We start from the raw sequence: 10,060 nt of genomic DNA on the forward strand, positions 1-10,060 counted from the left end.
ATCTCCATCATCTCCATCTCCAAGATAGAAGAATGCCGTGTCTCTTTTTTTGGTTGTGGTCGCTTTTTTTTTTTTGTCACGGCGGAATGAGCCTTTCAAAAGGCTTACAACACCTGGTATTCCCAGGAAGTCTCCCATCCAAGTACTAACCAGGCCCGACACTGCTTGGCTTCCGAGATCGGACGAGATTGGGCGTGCTCAGCGTGGTGTGGCCGTAAGCTGCAACAGCTCGTCAAACTATGCCATTTTGTACATCTCCATCATCTCCATCTCCAAGATAGAAGAATGCCGTGTCTCTTTTTTTGGTTGTGGTCGCTTTTTTTTTGTTGTCACGGAATGAGCCTTTCAAAAGGCTTACAACACCTGGTATTCCCAGGAAGTCTCCCATCCAAGTACTAACCAGGCCCGACACTGCTTGGCTTCCGAGATCGGACGAGATCGGGCGTGCTCAGCGTGGTGTGGTCGTAAGCTGCAAGAGCTCGTCAAACTATGCCATTTTGTACATCTCCATCATCTCCATCTCCAAGATAGAAGAATGCCGTGTCTCTTTTTTTGGTTGTGGTCGCTTTTTTTTTTTTGTCACGGCGGAATGAGCCTTTCAAAAGGCTTACAACACCTGGTATTCCCAGGAAGTCTCCCATCCAAGTACTAACCAGGCCCGACACTGCTTGGCTTCCGAGATCGGACGAGATCGGGCGTGCTCAGCGTGGTGTGGCCGTAAGCTGCAAGAGCTCGTCAAACTATGCCATTTTGTACATCTCCATCATCTCCATCTCCAAGATAGAAGAATGCCGTGTCTCTTTTTTTGGTTGTGGTCGCTTTTTTTTTTTTGTCACGGCGGAATGAGCCTTTCAAAAGGCTTACAACACCTGGTATTCCCAGGAAGTCTCCCATCCAAGTACTAACCAGGCCCGACACTGCTTGGCTTCCGAGATCGGACGAGATCGGGCGTGCTCAGCGTGGTGTGGCCGTAAGCTGCAAGAGCTCGTCAAACTATGCCATTTTGTACATCTCCATCATCTCCATCTCCAAGATAGAAGAATGCCGTGTCTCTTTTTTTGGTTGTGGTCGCTTTTTTTTTTTTGTCACGGCGGAATGAGCCTTTCAAAAGGCTTACAACACCTGGTATTCCCAGGAAGTCTCCCATCCAAGTACTAACCAGGCCCGACACTGCTTGGCTTCCGAGATCGGACGAGATCGGGCGTGCTCAGCGTGGTGTGGCCGTAAGCTGCAAGAGCTCGTCAAACTATGCCATTTTGTACATCTCCATCATCTCCATCTCCAAGATAGAAGAATGCCGTGTCTCTTTTTTTGGTTGTGGTCCCTTTTTTTTTTTGTCACGGCGGAATGAGCCTTTCAAAAGGCTTACAACACCTGGTATTCCCAGGAAGTCTCCCATCCAAGTACTAACCAGGCCCGACACTGCTTGGCTTCCGAGATCGGACGAGATCGGGCGTGCTCAGCGTGGTGTGGCCGTAAGCTGCAAGAGCTCGTCAAACTATGCCATTTTGTACATCTCCATCATCTCCATCTCCAAGATAGAAGAATGCCGTGTCTCTTTTTTTTGGTTGTGGTCGCTTTTTTTTTTTTGTCACGGCGGAATGAGCCTTTCAAAAGGCTTACAACACCTGGTATTCCCAGGAAGTCTCCCATCCAAGTACTAACCAGGCCCGACACTGCTTGGCTTCCGAGATCGGACGAGATCGGGCGTGCTCAGCGTGGTGTGGCCGTAAGCTGCAAGAGCTCGTCAAACTATGCCATTTTGTACATCTCCATCATCTCCATCTCCAAGATAGAAGAATGCCGTGTCTCTTTTTTTGGTTGTGGTCGCTTTTTTTTTTTTGTCACGGCGGAACGAGCCTTTCAAAAGGCTTACAACACCTGGTATTCCCAGGAAGTCTCCAATCCAAGTACTAACCAGGCCCGACACTGCTTGGCTTCCGAGATCGGACGAGATCGGGCGTACTCAGCGTGGTGTGGCCGTAAGCTGCAAGAGCTCGTCAAACTATGCCATTTTGTACATCTCCATCATCTCCATCTCCAAGATAGAAGAATGCCGTGTCTCTTTTTTTGGTTGTGGTCGCTTTTTTTTTTTTGTCACGGCGGAATGAGCCTTTCAAAAGGCTTACAACACCTGGTATTCCCAGGAAGTCTCCCATCCAAGTACTTACCAGGCCCGACACTGCTTGGCTTCCGAGATCGGACGAGATCGGGCGTGCTCAGCGTGGTGTGGCCGTAAGCTGCAAGAGCTCGTCAAACTATGCCATTTTGTACATCTCCATCATCTCCATCTCCAAGATAGAAGAATGCCGTGTCTCTTTTTTTGGTTGTGGTCGCTTTTTTTTTTTTGTCACGGCGGAATGAGCCTTTCAAAAGGCTTACAACACCTGGTATTCCCAGGAAGTCTCCCATCCAAGTACTAACCAGGCCCGACACTGCTTGGCTTCCGAGATCGGACGAGATCGGGCGTGCTCAGCGTGGTGTGGCCGTAAGCTGCAAGAGCTCGTCAAACTATGCCATTTTGTACATCTCCATCATCTCCATCTCCAAGATAGAAGAATGCTGTGTCTCTTTTTTTGGTTGTGGTCGCTTTTTTTTTTTTGTCACGGCGGAATGAGCCTTTCAAAAGGCTTACAACACCTGGTATTCCCAGGAAGTCTCCCATCCAAGTACTAACCAGGCCCGACACTGCTTGGCTTCCGAGATCGGACGAGATCGGGCGTGCTCAGCGTGGTGTGGCCGTAAGCTGCAAGAGCTCGTCAAACTATGCCATTTTGTACATCTCCATCATCTCCATCTCCAAGATAGAAGAATGCCGTGTCTCTTTTTTTGGTTGTGGTCGCCTTTTTTTTTTTGTCACGGCGGAACGAGCCTTTCAAAAGGCTTACAACACCTGGTATTCCCAGGAAGTCTCCCATCCAAGTACTAACCAGGCCCGACACTGCTTGGCTTCCGAGATCGGACGAGATCGGGCGTGCTCAGCGTGGTGTGGCCGTAAGCTGCAAGAGCTCGTCAAACTATGCCATTTTGTACATCTCCATCATCTCCATCTCCAAGATAGAAGAATGCCGTGTCTCTTTTTTTGGTTGTGGTCGCTTTATTTTTTTTGTCACGGCGGAATGAGCCTTTCAAAAGGCTTACAACACCTGGTATTCCCAGGAAGTCTCCCATCCAAGTACTAACCAGGCCCGACACTGCTTGGCTTCCGAGATCGGACGAGATCGGGCGTGCTCAGCGTGGTGTGGCCGTAAGCTGCAAGAGCTCGTCAAACTATGCCATTTTGTACATCTCCATCATCTCCATCGCCAAGATAGAAGAATGCCGTGTCTCTTTTTTTGGTTGTGGTCGCTTTTTTTTTTTTGTCACGGCGGAATGAGCCTTTCAAAAGGCTTACAACACCTGGTATTCCCAGGAAGTCTCCCATCCAAGTACTAACCAGGCCCGACACTGCTTGGCTTCCGAGATCGGACGAGATCGGGCGTGCTCAGCGTGGTGTGGCCGTAAGCTGCAAGAGCTCGTCAAACTATGCCATTTTGTACATCTCCATCATCTCCATCTCCAAGATAGAAGAATGCCGTGTCTCTTTTTTTGGTTGTGGTCGCTTTTTTTTTTTTGTCACGGCGGAACGAGCCTTTCAAAAGGCTTACAACACCTGGTATTCCCAGGAAGTCTCCCATCCAAGTACTAACCAGGCCCGACACTGCTTGGCTTCCGAGATCGGACGAGATCGGGCGTGCTCAGCGTGGTGTGGCCGTAAGCTGCAAGAGCTCGTCAAACTATGCCATTTTGTACATCTCCATCATCTCCATCTCCAAGATAGAAGAATGCCGTGTCTCTTTTTTTGGTTGTGGTCGCTTTTTTTTTGTTGTCACGGAACGAGCCTTTCAAAAGGCTTACAACACCTGGTATTCCCAGGAAGTCTCCCATCCAAGTACTAACCAGGCCCGACACTGCTTGGCTTCCGAGATCGGACGAGATCGGGCGTGCTCAGCGTGGTGTGGCCGTAAGCTGCAAGAGCTCGTCAAACTATGCCATTTTGTACATCTCCATCATCTCCATCTCCAAGATAGAAGAATGCCGTGTCTCTTTTTTTTTTTTGTCACGGCGGAATGAGCCTTTCAAAAGGCTTACAACACCTGGTATTCCCAGGAAGTCTCCCATCCAAGTACTAACCAGGCCCGACACTGCTTGGCTTCCGAGATCGGACGAGATCAGGCGTGCTCAGCGTGGTGTGGCCGTAAGCTGCAACAGCTCGTCAAACTATGCCATTTTGTACATCTCCATCATCTCCATCTCCAAGATAGAAGAATGCCGTGTCTCTTTTTTTGGTTGTGGTCGCTTTTTTTTTTTTGTCACGGCGGAACGAGCCTTTCAAAAGGCTTACAACACCTGGTATTCCCAGGAAGTCTCCCATCCAAGTACTAACCAGGCCCGACACTGCTTGGCTTCCGAGATCGGACGAGATCGGGCGTACTCAGCGTGGTGTGGCCGTAAGCTGCAAGAGCTCGTCAAACTATGCCATTTTGTACATCTCCATCATCTCCATCTCCAAGATAGAAGAATGCCGTGTCTCTTTTTTTGGTTGTGGTCGCTTTTTTTTTTTTGTCACGGCGGAATGAGCCTTTCAAAAGGCTTACAACACCTGGTATTCCCAGGAAGTCTCCCATCCAAGTACTAACCAGGCCCGACACTGCTTGGCTTCCGAGATCGGACGAGATCGGGCGTGCTCAGCGTGGTGTGGCCGTAAGCTGCAAAAGCTCGTCAAACTATGCCATTTTGTACATCTCCATCATCTCCATCTCCAAGATAGAAGAATGCCGTGTCTCTTTTTTTGGTTGTGGTCGCTTTTTTTTTGTTGTCATGGAATGAGCCTTTCAAAAGGCTTACAACACCTGGTATTCCCAGGAAGTCTCCCATCCAAGTACTAACCAGGCCCGACACTGCTTGGCTTCCGAGATCGGACGAGATCGGGCGTGCTCAACGTGGTGTGGCCGTAAGCTGCAAGAGCTCGTCAAACTATGCCATTTTGTACATCTCCATCATCTCCATCTCCAAGATAGAAGAATGCCGTGTCTCTTTTTTTTGGTTGTGGTCGCTTTTTTTTTTTTGTCACGGCGGAATGAGCCTTTCAAAAGGCTTACAACACCTGGTATTCCCAGGAAGTCTCCCATCCAAGTACTAACCAGGCCCGACACTGCTTGGCTTCCGAGATCGGACGAGATCGGGCGTGCTCAGCGTGGTGTGGCCGTAAGCTGCAAGAGCTCGTCAAACTATGCCATTTTGTACATCTCCATCATCTCCATCTCCAAGATAGAAGAATGCCGTGTCTCTTTTTTTGGTTGTGGTCGCTTTTTTTTTTTTGTCACGGCGGAACGAGCCTTTCAAAAGGCTTACAACACCTGGTATTCCCAGGAAGTCTCCAATCCAAGTACTAACCAGGCCCGACACTGCTTGGCTTCCGAGATCGGACGAGATCGGGCGTACTCAGCGTGGTGTGGCCGTAAGCTGCAAGAGCTCGTCAAACTATGCCATTTTGTACATCTCCATCATCTCCATCTCCAAGATAGAAGAATGCCGTGTCTCTTTTTTTGGTTGTGGTCGCTTTTTTTTTTTTGTCACGGCGGAATGAGCCTTTCAAAAGGCTTACAACACCTGGTATTCCCAGGAAGTCTCCCATCCAAGTACTTACCAGGCCCGACACTGCTTGGCTTCCGAGATCGGACGAGATCGGGCGTGCTCAGCGTGGTGTGGCCGTAAGCTGCAAGAGCTCGTCAAACTATGCCATTTTGTACATCTCCATCATCTCCATCTCCAAGATAGAAGAATGCCGTGTCTCTTTTTTTGGTTGTGGTCGCTTTTTTTTTTTTGTCACGGCGGAATGAGCCTTTCAAAAGGCTTACAACACCTGGTATTCCCAGGAAGTCTCCCATCCAAGTACTAACCAGGCCCGACACTGCTTGGCTTCCGAGATCGGACGAGATCGGGCGTGCTCAGCGTGGTGTGGCCGTAAGCTGCAAGAGCTCGTCAAACTATGCCATTTTGTACATCTCCATCATCTCCATCTCCAAGATAGAAGAATGCTGTGTCTCTTTTTTTGGTTGTGGTCGCTTTTTTTTTTTTGTCACGGCGGAATGAGCCTTTCAAAAGGCTTACAACACCTGGTATTCCCAGGAAGTCTCCCATCCAAGTACTAACCAGGCCCGACACTGCTTGGCTTCCGAGATCGGACGAGATCGGGCGTGCTCAGCGTGGTGTGTCCGTAAGCTGCAAGAGCTCGTCAAACTATGCCATTTTGTACATCTCCATCATCTCCATCTCCAAGATAGAAGAATGCCGTGTCTCTTTTTTTGGTTGTGGTCGCCTTTTTTTTTTTGTCACGGCGGAACGAGCCTTTCAAAAGGCTTACAACACCTGGTATTCCCAGGAAGTCTCCCATCCAAGTACTAACCAGGCCCGACACTGCTTGGCTTCCGAGATCGGACGAGATCGGGCGTGCTCAGCGTGGTGTGGCCGTAAGCTGCAAGAGCTCGTCAAACTATGCCATTTTGTACATCTCCATCATCTCCATCTCCAAGATAGAAGAATGCCGTGTCTCTTTTTTTGGTTGTGGTCGCTTTATTTTTTTTGTCACGGCGGAATGAGCCTTTCAAAAGGCTTACAACACCTGGTATTCCCAGGAAGTCTCCCATCCAAGTACTAACCAGGCCCGACACTGCTTGGCTTCCGAGATCGGACGAGATCGGGCGTGCTCAGCGTGGTGTGGCCGTAAGCTGCAAGAGCTCGTCAAACTATGCCATTTTGTACATCTCCATCATCTCCATCGCCAAGATAGAAGAATGCCGTGTCTCTTTTTTTGGTTGTGGTCGCTTTTTTTTTTTTGTCACGGCGGAATGAGCCTTTCAAAAGGCTTACAACACCTGGTATTCCCAGGAAGTCTCCCATCCAAGTACTAACCAGGCCCGACACTGCTTGGCTTCCGAGATCGGACGAGATCGGGCGTGCTCAGCGTGGTGTGGCCGTAAGCTGCAAGAGCTCGTCAAACTATGCCATTTTGTACATCTCCATCATCTCCATCTCCAAGATAGAAGAATGCCGTGTCTCTTTTTTTGGTTGTGGTCGCTTTTTTTTTTTTGTCACGGCGGAACGAGCCTTTCAAAAGGCTTACAACACCTGGTATTCCCAGGAAGTCTCCCATCCAAGTACTAACCAGGCCCGACACTGCTTGGCTTCCGAGATCGGACGAGATCGGGCGTGCTCAGCGTGGTGTGGCCGTAAGCTGCAAGAGCTCGTCAAACTATGCCATTTTGTACATCTCCATCATCTCCATCTCCAAGATAGAAGAATGCCGTGTCTCTTTTTTTGGTTGTGGTCGCTTTTTTTTTGTTGTCACGGAACGAGCCTTTCAAAAGGCTTACAACACCTGGTATTCCCAGGAAGTCTCCCATCCAAGTACTAACCAGGCCCGACACTGCTTGGCTTCCGAGATCGGACGAGATCGGGCGTGCTCAGCGTGGTGTGGCCGTAAGCTGCAAGAGCTCGTCAAACTATGCCATTTTGTACATCTCCATCATCTCCATCTCCAAGATAGAAGAATGCCGTGTCTCTTTTTTTTTTTTGTCACGGCGGAATGAGCCTTTCAAAAGGCTTACAACACCTGGTATTCCCAGGAAGTCTCCCATCCAAGTACTAACCAGGCCCGACACTGCTTGGCTTCCGAGATCGGACGAGATCGGGCGTGCTCAGCGTGGTGTGGCCGTAAGCTGCAAGAGCTCGTCAAACTATGCCATTTTGTACATCTCCATCATCTCCATCTCCAAGATAGAAGAATGCCGTGTCTCTTTTTTTGGTTGTGGTCGCTTTTTTTTTTTTGTCACGGCGGAATGAGCCTTTCAAAAGGCTTACAACACCTGGTATTCCCAGGAAGTCTCCCATCCAAGTACTAACCAGGCCCGACACTGCTTGGCTTCCGAGATCGGACGAGATCGGGCGTGCTCAGCGTGGTGTGGCCGTAAGCTGCAACAGCACGTCAAACTATGCCATTTTGTACATCTCCATCATCTCCATCTCCAAGATAGAAGAATGCCGTGTCTCTTTTTTTGGTTGTGGTCGCTTTTTTTTTTTTTGTCACGGCGGAATGAGCCTTTCAAAAGGCTTACAACACCTGGTATTCCCAGGAAGTCTCCCATCCAAGTACTAACCAGGCCCGACACTGCTTGGCTTCCGAGATCGGACGAGATCGGGCGTGCTCAGCGTGGTGTGGCCGTAAGCTGCAACAGCTCGTCAAACTATGCCATTTTGTACATCTCCATCATCTCCATCTCCAAGATAGAAGAATGCCGTGTCTCTTTTTTTGGTTGTGGTCGCTTTTTTTTTTTTGTCACGGCGGAATGAGCCTTTCAAAAGGCTTACAACACCTGGTATTCCCAGGAAGTCTCCCATCCAAGTACTAACCAGGCCCGACACTGCTTGGCTTCCGAGATCGGACGAGATCGGGCGTGCTCAGCGTGGTGTGGCCGTAAGCTGCAACAGCTTGTCAAACTATGCCATTTTGTACATCTCCATCATCTCCATCTCCAAGATAGAAGAATGCCGTGTCTCTTTTTTTGGTTGTGGTTGCTTTTTTTTTGTTGTCACGGAATGAGCCTTTCAAAAGGCTTACAACACCTGGTATTCCCAGGAAGTCTCCCATCCAAGTACTAACCAGGCCCGACACTGCTTGGCTTCCGAGATCGGACGAGATCGGGCGTGCTCAGCGTGGTGTGGCCGTAAGTTGCAAGAGCTCGTCAAACTATGCCATTTTGTACATCTCCATCATCTCCATCTCCAAGATAGAAGAATGCCGTGTCTCTTTTTTTGGTTGTGGTCGCTTTTTTTTTTTTGTCACGGCGGAATGAGCCTTTCAAAAGGCTTACAACACCTGGTATTCCCAGGAAGTCTCCCATCCAAGCACTAACCAGGCCCGACACTACTTGGCTTCCGAGATCGGACAAGATCGGGCGTGCTCAGCGTGGTGTGGCCGTAAGCTGCAAGAGCTCGTCAAACTATGCCATTTTGTACATCTCCATCATCTCCATCTCCAAGATACAAGAATGCCGTGTCTCTTTTTTTGGTTGTGGTCGCTTTTTTTTTTTTGTCACGGCGGAACGAGCCTTTCAAAAGGCTTACAACACCTGGTATTCCCAGGAAGTCTCCCATCCAAGTACTAACCAGGCCCGACACTGCTTGGCTTCCGAGATCGGACGAGATCGGGTGTGCTCAGCGTGGTGTGGCCGTAAGCTGCAACAGCTCGTCAAACTATGCCATTTTGTACATCTCCATCATCTCCATCTCCAAGATAGAAGAATGCCGTGTCTCTTTTTTTGGTTGTGGTCGCTTTTTTTTTTTTGTCACGGCGGAACGAGTCTCTCAAAAGGCTTACAACACCTGGTATTCCCAGGAAGTCTCCCATCCAAGTACTAACCAGGCCCGACACTGCTTGGCTTCCGAGATCGGACGAGATCGGGCGTGCTCAGCGTGGTGTGGCCGTAAGCTGCAAGAGCTCGTCAAACTATGCCATTTTGTACATCTCCATCATCTCCATCTCCAAGATAGAAGAATGCCGTGTCTCTTTTTTTGGTTGTGGTCGCTTTTTTTTTGTTGTCACGGAATGAGCCTTTCAAAAGGCTTACAACACCTGGTATTCCCAGGAAGTCTCCCATCCAAGTACTAACCAGGCCCGACACTGCTTGGCTTCCGAGATCGGACGAGATCGGGCGTGCTCAGCGTGGTGTGGCCGTAAGCTGCAAGAGCTCGTCAAACTATGCCATTTTGTACATCTCCATCATCTCCATCTCCAAGATAGAAGAATGCCGTGTCTCTTTTTTTGGTTGTGGTCGCTTTTTTTTTTTTGTCACGGCGGAATGAGCCTTTCAAAAGGCTTACAACACCTGGTATTCCCAGGAAGTCTCCCATCCAAGTACTAACCAGGCCCGACACTGCTTGGCTTCCGAGATCGGACGAGATCGGGCGTGCTCAGCGTGGTGTGGCCGTAAGCTGCAAGAGCTCGTCAAACTATGCCATT

At 49.4% G+C, this 10,060-nt stretch overlaps 39 non-coding genes and 1 pseudogene across 39 annotated transcripts; all 40 read right to left on the minus strand.

Moving 5' to 3' along the window:
* Window positions 1–101: 101 nt before the first annotated feature.
* Window positions 102–220, minus strand: LOC146327691 (5S ribosomal RNA). Its single transcript, XR_014770046.1, has one exon. It is a non-coding gene; the product is annotated as a 5S ribosomal RNA (ribosomal RNA).
* Window positions 221–351: 131 nt separating this feature from the next.
* Window positions 352–470, minus strand: LOC146327692 (5S ribosomal RNA). The gene has a single exon (XR_014770126.1). It is a non-coding gene; the product is annotated as a 5S ribosomal RNA (ribosomal RNA).
* A 134-nt stretch (window positions 471–604) lies between these two features.
* LOC146327693 (5S ribosomal RNA) lies at window positions 605–723 on the minus strand. The gene has a single exon (XR_014770215.1). It is a non-coding gene; the product is annotated as a 5S ribosomal RNA (ribosomal RNA).
* Window positions 724–857: 134 nt separating this feature from the next.
* LOC146327694 (5S ribosomal RNA) lies at window positions 858–976 on the minus strand. The gene has a single exon (XR_014770217.1). It is a non-coding gene; the product is annotated as a 5S ribosomal RNA (ribosomal RNA).
* Window positions 977–1,110: 134 nt separating this feature from the next.
* LOC146327695 (5S ribosomal RNA) lies at window positions 1,111–1,229 on the minus strand. Its single transcript, XR_014770218.1, has one exon. It is a non-coding gene; the product is annotated as a 5S ribosomal RNA (ribosomal RNA).
* Window positions 1,230–1,362: 133 nt separating this feature from the next.
* Window positions 1,363–1,481, minus strand: LOC146327696 (5S ribosomal RNA). The gene has a single exon (XR_014770219.1). It is a non-coding gene; the product is annotated as a 5S ribosomal RNA (ribosomal RNA).
* Window positions 1,482–1,616: 135 nt separating this feature from the next.
* On the minus strand, window positions 1,617–1,735 carry LOC146327697 (5S ribosomal RNA). The gene has a single exon (XR_014770220.1). It is a non-coding gene; the product is annotated as a 5S ribosomal RNA (ribosomal RNA).
* A 134-nt stretch (window positions 1,736–1,869) lies between these two features.
* LOC146327698 (5S ribosomal RNA) lies at window positions 1,870–1,988 on the minus strand. Its single transcript, XR_014770532.1, has one exon. It is a non-coding gene; the product is annotated as a 5S ribosomal RNA (ribosomal RNA).
* A 134-nt stretch (window positions 1,989–2,122) lies between these two features.
* LOC146327699 (5S ribosomal RNA) lies at window positions 2,123–2,241 on the minus strand. The gene has a single exon (XR_014770505.1). It is a non-coding gene; the product is annotated as a 5S ribosomal RNA (ribosomal RNA).
* A 134-nt stretch (window positions 2,242–2,375) lies between these two features.
* On the minus strand, window positions 2,376–2,494 carry LOC146327700 (5S ribosomal RNA). The gene has a single exon (XR_014770221.1). It is a non-coding gene; the product is annotated as a 5S ribosomal RNA (ribosomal RNA).
* A 134-nt stretch (window positions 2,495–2,628) lies between these two features.
* LOC146327701 (5S ribosomal RNA) lies at window positions 2,629–2,747 on the minus strand. Its single transcript, XR_014770222.1, has one exon. It is a non-coding gene; the product is annotated as a 5S ribosomal RNA (ribosomal RNA).
* A 134-nt stretch (window positions 2,748–2,881) lies between these two features.
* On the minus strand, window positions 2,882–3,000 carry LOC146327702 (5S ribosomal RNA). The gene has a single exon (XR_014770223.1). It is a non-coding gene; the product is annotated as a 5S ribosomal RNA (ribosomal RNA).
* A 134-nt stretch (window positions 3,001–3,134) lies between these two features.
* Window positions 3,135–3,253, minus strand: LOC146327703 (5S ribosomal RNA). The gene has a single exon (XR_014770224.1). It is a non-coding gene; the product is annotated as a 5S ribosomal RNA (ribosomal RNA).
* A 134-nt stretch (window positions 3,254–3,387) lies between these two features.
* Window positions 3,388–3,506, minus strand: LOC146327704 (5S ribosomal RNA). Its single transcript, XR_014770225.1, has one exon. It is a non-coding gene; the product is annotated as a 5S ribosomal RNA (ribosomal RNA).
* Window positions 3,507–3,640: 134 nt separating this feature from the next.
* Window positions 3,641–3,759, minus strand: LOC146327705 (5S ribosomal RNA). Its single transcript, XR_014770226.1, has one exon. It is a non-coding gene; the product is annotated as a 5S ribosomal RNA (ribosomal RNA).
* A 131-nt stretch (window positions 3,760–3,890) lies between these two features.
* Window positions 3,891–4,009, minus strand: LOC146327706 (5S ribosomal RNA). Its single transcript, XR_014770228.1, has one exon. It is a non-coding gene; the product is annotated as a 5S ribosomal RNA (ribosomal RNA).
* Window positions 4,010–4,124: 115 nt separating this feature from the next.
* On the minus strand, window positions 4,125–4,243 carry LOC146327707 (5S ribosomal RNA). The gene has a single exon (XR_014770003.1). It is a non-coding gene; the product is annotated as a 5S ribosomal RNA (ribosomal RNA).
* A 134-nt stretch (window positions 4,244–4,377) lies between these two features.
* On the minus strand, window positions 4,378–4,496 carry LOC146327708 (5S ribosomal RNA). The gene has a single exon (XR_014770260.1). It is a non-coding gene; the product is annotated as a 5S ribosomal RNA (ribosomal RNA).
* A 134-nt stretch (window positions 4,497–4,630) lies between these two features.
* On the minus strand, window positions 4,631–4,749 carry LOC146327709 (5S ribosomal RNA). The gene has a single exon (XR_014770229.1). It is a non-coding gene; the product is annotated as a 5S ribosomal RNA (ribosomal RNA).
* A 131-nt stretch (window positions 4,750–4,880) lies between these two features.
* On the minus strand, window positions 4,881–4,999 carry LOC146327710 (5S ribosomal RNA). The gene has a single exon (XR_014770523.1). It is a non-coding gene; the product is annotated as a 5S ribosomal RNA (ribosomal RNA).
* A 135-nt stretch (window positions 5,000–5,134) lies between these two features.
* Window positions 5,135–5,253, minus strand: LOC146327711 (5S ribosomal RNA). Its single transcript, XR_014770230.1, has one exon. It is a non-coding gene; the product is annotated as a 5S ribosomal RNA (ribosomal RNA).
* Window positions 5,254–5,387: 134 nt separating this feature from the next.
* LOC146327712 (5S ribosomal RNA) lies at window positions 5,388–5,506 on the minus strand. The gene has a single exon (XR_014770533.1). It is a non-coding gene; the product is annotated as a 5S ribosomal RNA (ribosomal RNA).
* Window positions 5,507–5,640: 134 nt separating this feature from the next.
* Window positions 5,641–5,759, minus strand: LOC146327713 (5S ribosomal RNA). Its single transcript, XR_014770506.1, has one exon. It is a non-coding gene; the product is annotated as a 5S ribosomal RNA (ribosomal RNA).
* Window positions 5,760–5,893: 134 nt separating this feature from the next.
* LOC146327714 (5S ribosomal RNA) lies at window positions 5,894–6,012 on the minus strand. The gene has a single exon (XR_014770231.1). It is a non-coding gene; the product is annotated as a 5S ribosomal RNA (ribosomal RNA).
* A 134-nt stretch (window positions 6,013–6,146) lies between these two features.
* On the minus strand, window positions 6,147–6,265 carry LOC146327715 (5S ribosomal RNA). Its single transcript, XR_014770038.1, has one exon. It is a non-coding gene; the product is annotated as a 5S ribosomal RNA (ribosomal RNA).
* A 134-nt stretch (window positions 6,266–6,399) lies between these two features.
* Window positions 6,400–6,518, minus strand: LOC146327716 (5S ribosomal RNA). The gene has a single exon (XR_014770232.1). It is a non-coding gene; the product is annotated as a 5S ribosomal RNA (ribosomal RNA).
* Window positions 6,519–6,652: 134 nt separating this feature from the next.
* LOC146327717 (5S ribosomal RNA) lies at window positions 6,653–6,771 on the minus strand. The gene has a single exon (XR_014770233.1). It is a non-coding gene; the product is annotated as a 5S ribosomal RNA (ribosomal RNA).
* A 134-nt stretch (window positions 6,772–6,905) lies between these two features.
* On the minus strand, window positions 6,906–7,024 carry LOC146327718 (5S ribosomal RNA). The gene has a single exon (XR_014770234.1). It is a non-coding gene; the product is annotated as a 5S ribosomal RNA (ribosomal RNA).
* Window positions 7,025–7,158: 134 nt separating this feature from the next.
* LOC146327719 (5S ribosomal RNA) lies at window positions 7,159–7,277 on the minus strand. Its single transcript, XR_014770235.1, has one exon. It is a non-coding gene; the product is annotated as a 5S ribosomal RNA (ribosomal RNA).
* A 131-nt stretch (window positions 7,278–7,408) lies between these two features.
* LOC146327720 (5S ribosomal RNA) lies at window positions 7,409–7,527 on the minus strand. Its single transcript, XR_014770236.1, has one exon. It is a non-coding gene; the product is annotated as a 5S ribosomal RNA (ribosomal RNA).
* Window positions 7,528–7,642: 115 nt separating this feature from the next.
* LOC146327721 (5S ribosomal RNA) lies at window positions 7,643–7,761 on the minus strand. The gene has a single exon (XR_014770237.1). It is a non-coding gene; the product is annotated as a 5S ribosomal RNA (ribosomal RNA).
* Window positions 7,762–7,895: 134 nt separating this feature from the next.
* Window positions 7,896–8,014, minus strand: LOC146327722 (5S ribosomal RNA). The gene has a single exon (XR_014770239.1). It is a non-coding gene; the product is annotated as a 5S ribosomal RNA (ribosomal RNA).
* A 135-nt stretch (window positions 8,015–8,149) lies between these two features.
* Window positions 8,150–8,268, minus strand: LOC146327723 (5S ribosomal RNA). The gene has a single exon (XR_014770240.1). It is a non-coding gene; the product is annotated as a 5S ribosomal RNA (ribosomal RNA).
* Window positions 8,269–8,402: 134 nt separating this feature from the next.
* Window positions 8,403–8,521, minus strand: LOC146327724 (5S ribosomal RNA). Its single transcript, XR_014770241.1, has one exon. It is a non-coding gene; the product is annotated as a 5S ribosomal RNA (ribosomal RNA).
* Window positions 8,522–8,652: 131 nt separating this feature from the next.
* LOC146327725 (5S ribosomal RNA) lies at window positions 8,653–8,771 on the minus strand. Its single transcript, XR_014770011.1, has one exon. It is a non-coding gene; the product is annotated as a 5S ribosomal RNA (ribosomal RNA).
* Window positions 8,772–8,905: 134 nt separating this feature from the next.
* Window positions 8,906–9,024, minus strand: LOC146327726 (5S ribosomal RNA; annotated as a pseudogene).
* Window positions 9,025–9,158: 134 nt separating this feature from the next.
* Window positions 9,159–9,277, minus strand: LOC146327727 (5S ribosomal RNA). Its single transcript, XR_014770054.1, has one exon. It is a non-coding gene; the product is annotated as a 5S ribosomal RNA (ribosomal RNA).
* Window positions 9,278–9,411: 134 nt separating this feature from the next.
* On the minus strand, window positions 9,412–9,530 carry LOC146327728 (5S ribosomal RNA). Its single transcript, XR_014770242.1, has one exon. It is a non-coding gene; the product is annotated as a 5S ribosomal RNA (ribosomal RNA).
* A 131-nt stretch (window positions 9,531–9,661) lies between these two features.
* On the minus strand, window positions 9,662–9,780 carry LOC146327729 (5S ribosomal RNA). Its single transcript, XR_014770243.1, has one exon. It is a non-coding gene; the product is annotated as a 5S ribosomal RNA (ribosomal RNA).
* A 134-nt stretch (window positions 9,781–9,914) lies between these two features.
* LOC146327730 (5S ribosomal RNA) lies at window positions 9,915–10,033 on the minus strand. Its single transcript, XR_014770244.1, has one exon. It is a non-coding gene; the product is annotated as a 5S ribosomal RNA (ribosomal RNA).
* Between the last annotated feature and the right edge of the window lie 27 nt (window positions 10,034–10,060).

Source organism: Lutjanus erythropterus, chromosome 4 (genome assembly GCF_056507025.1).
Source record: "Lutjanus erythropterus isolate fLutEry1 chromosome 4, fLutEry1.hap2, whole genome shotgun sequence".
NCBI classification, from domain to species: domain Eukaryota; kingdom Metazoa; phylum Chordata; class Actinopteri; order Lutjaniformes; family Lutjanidae; genus Lutjanus; species Lutjanus erythropterus.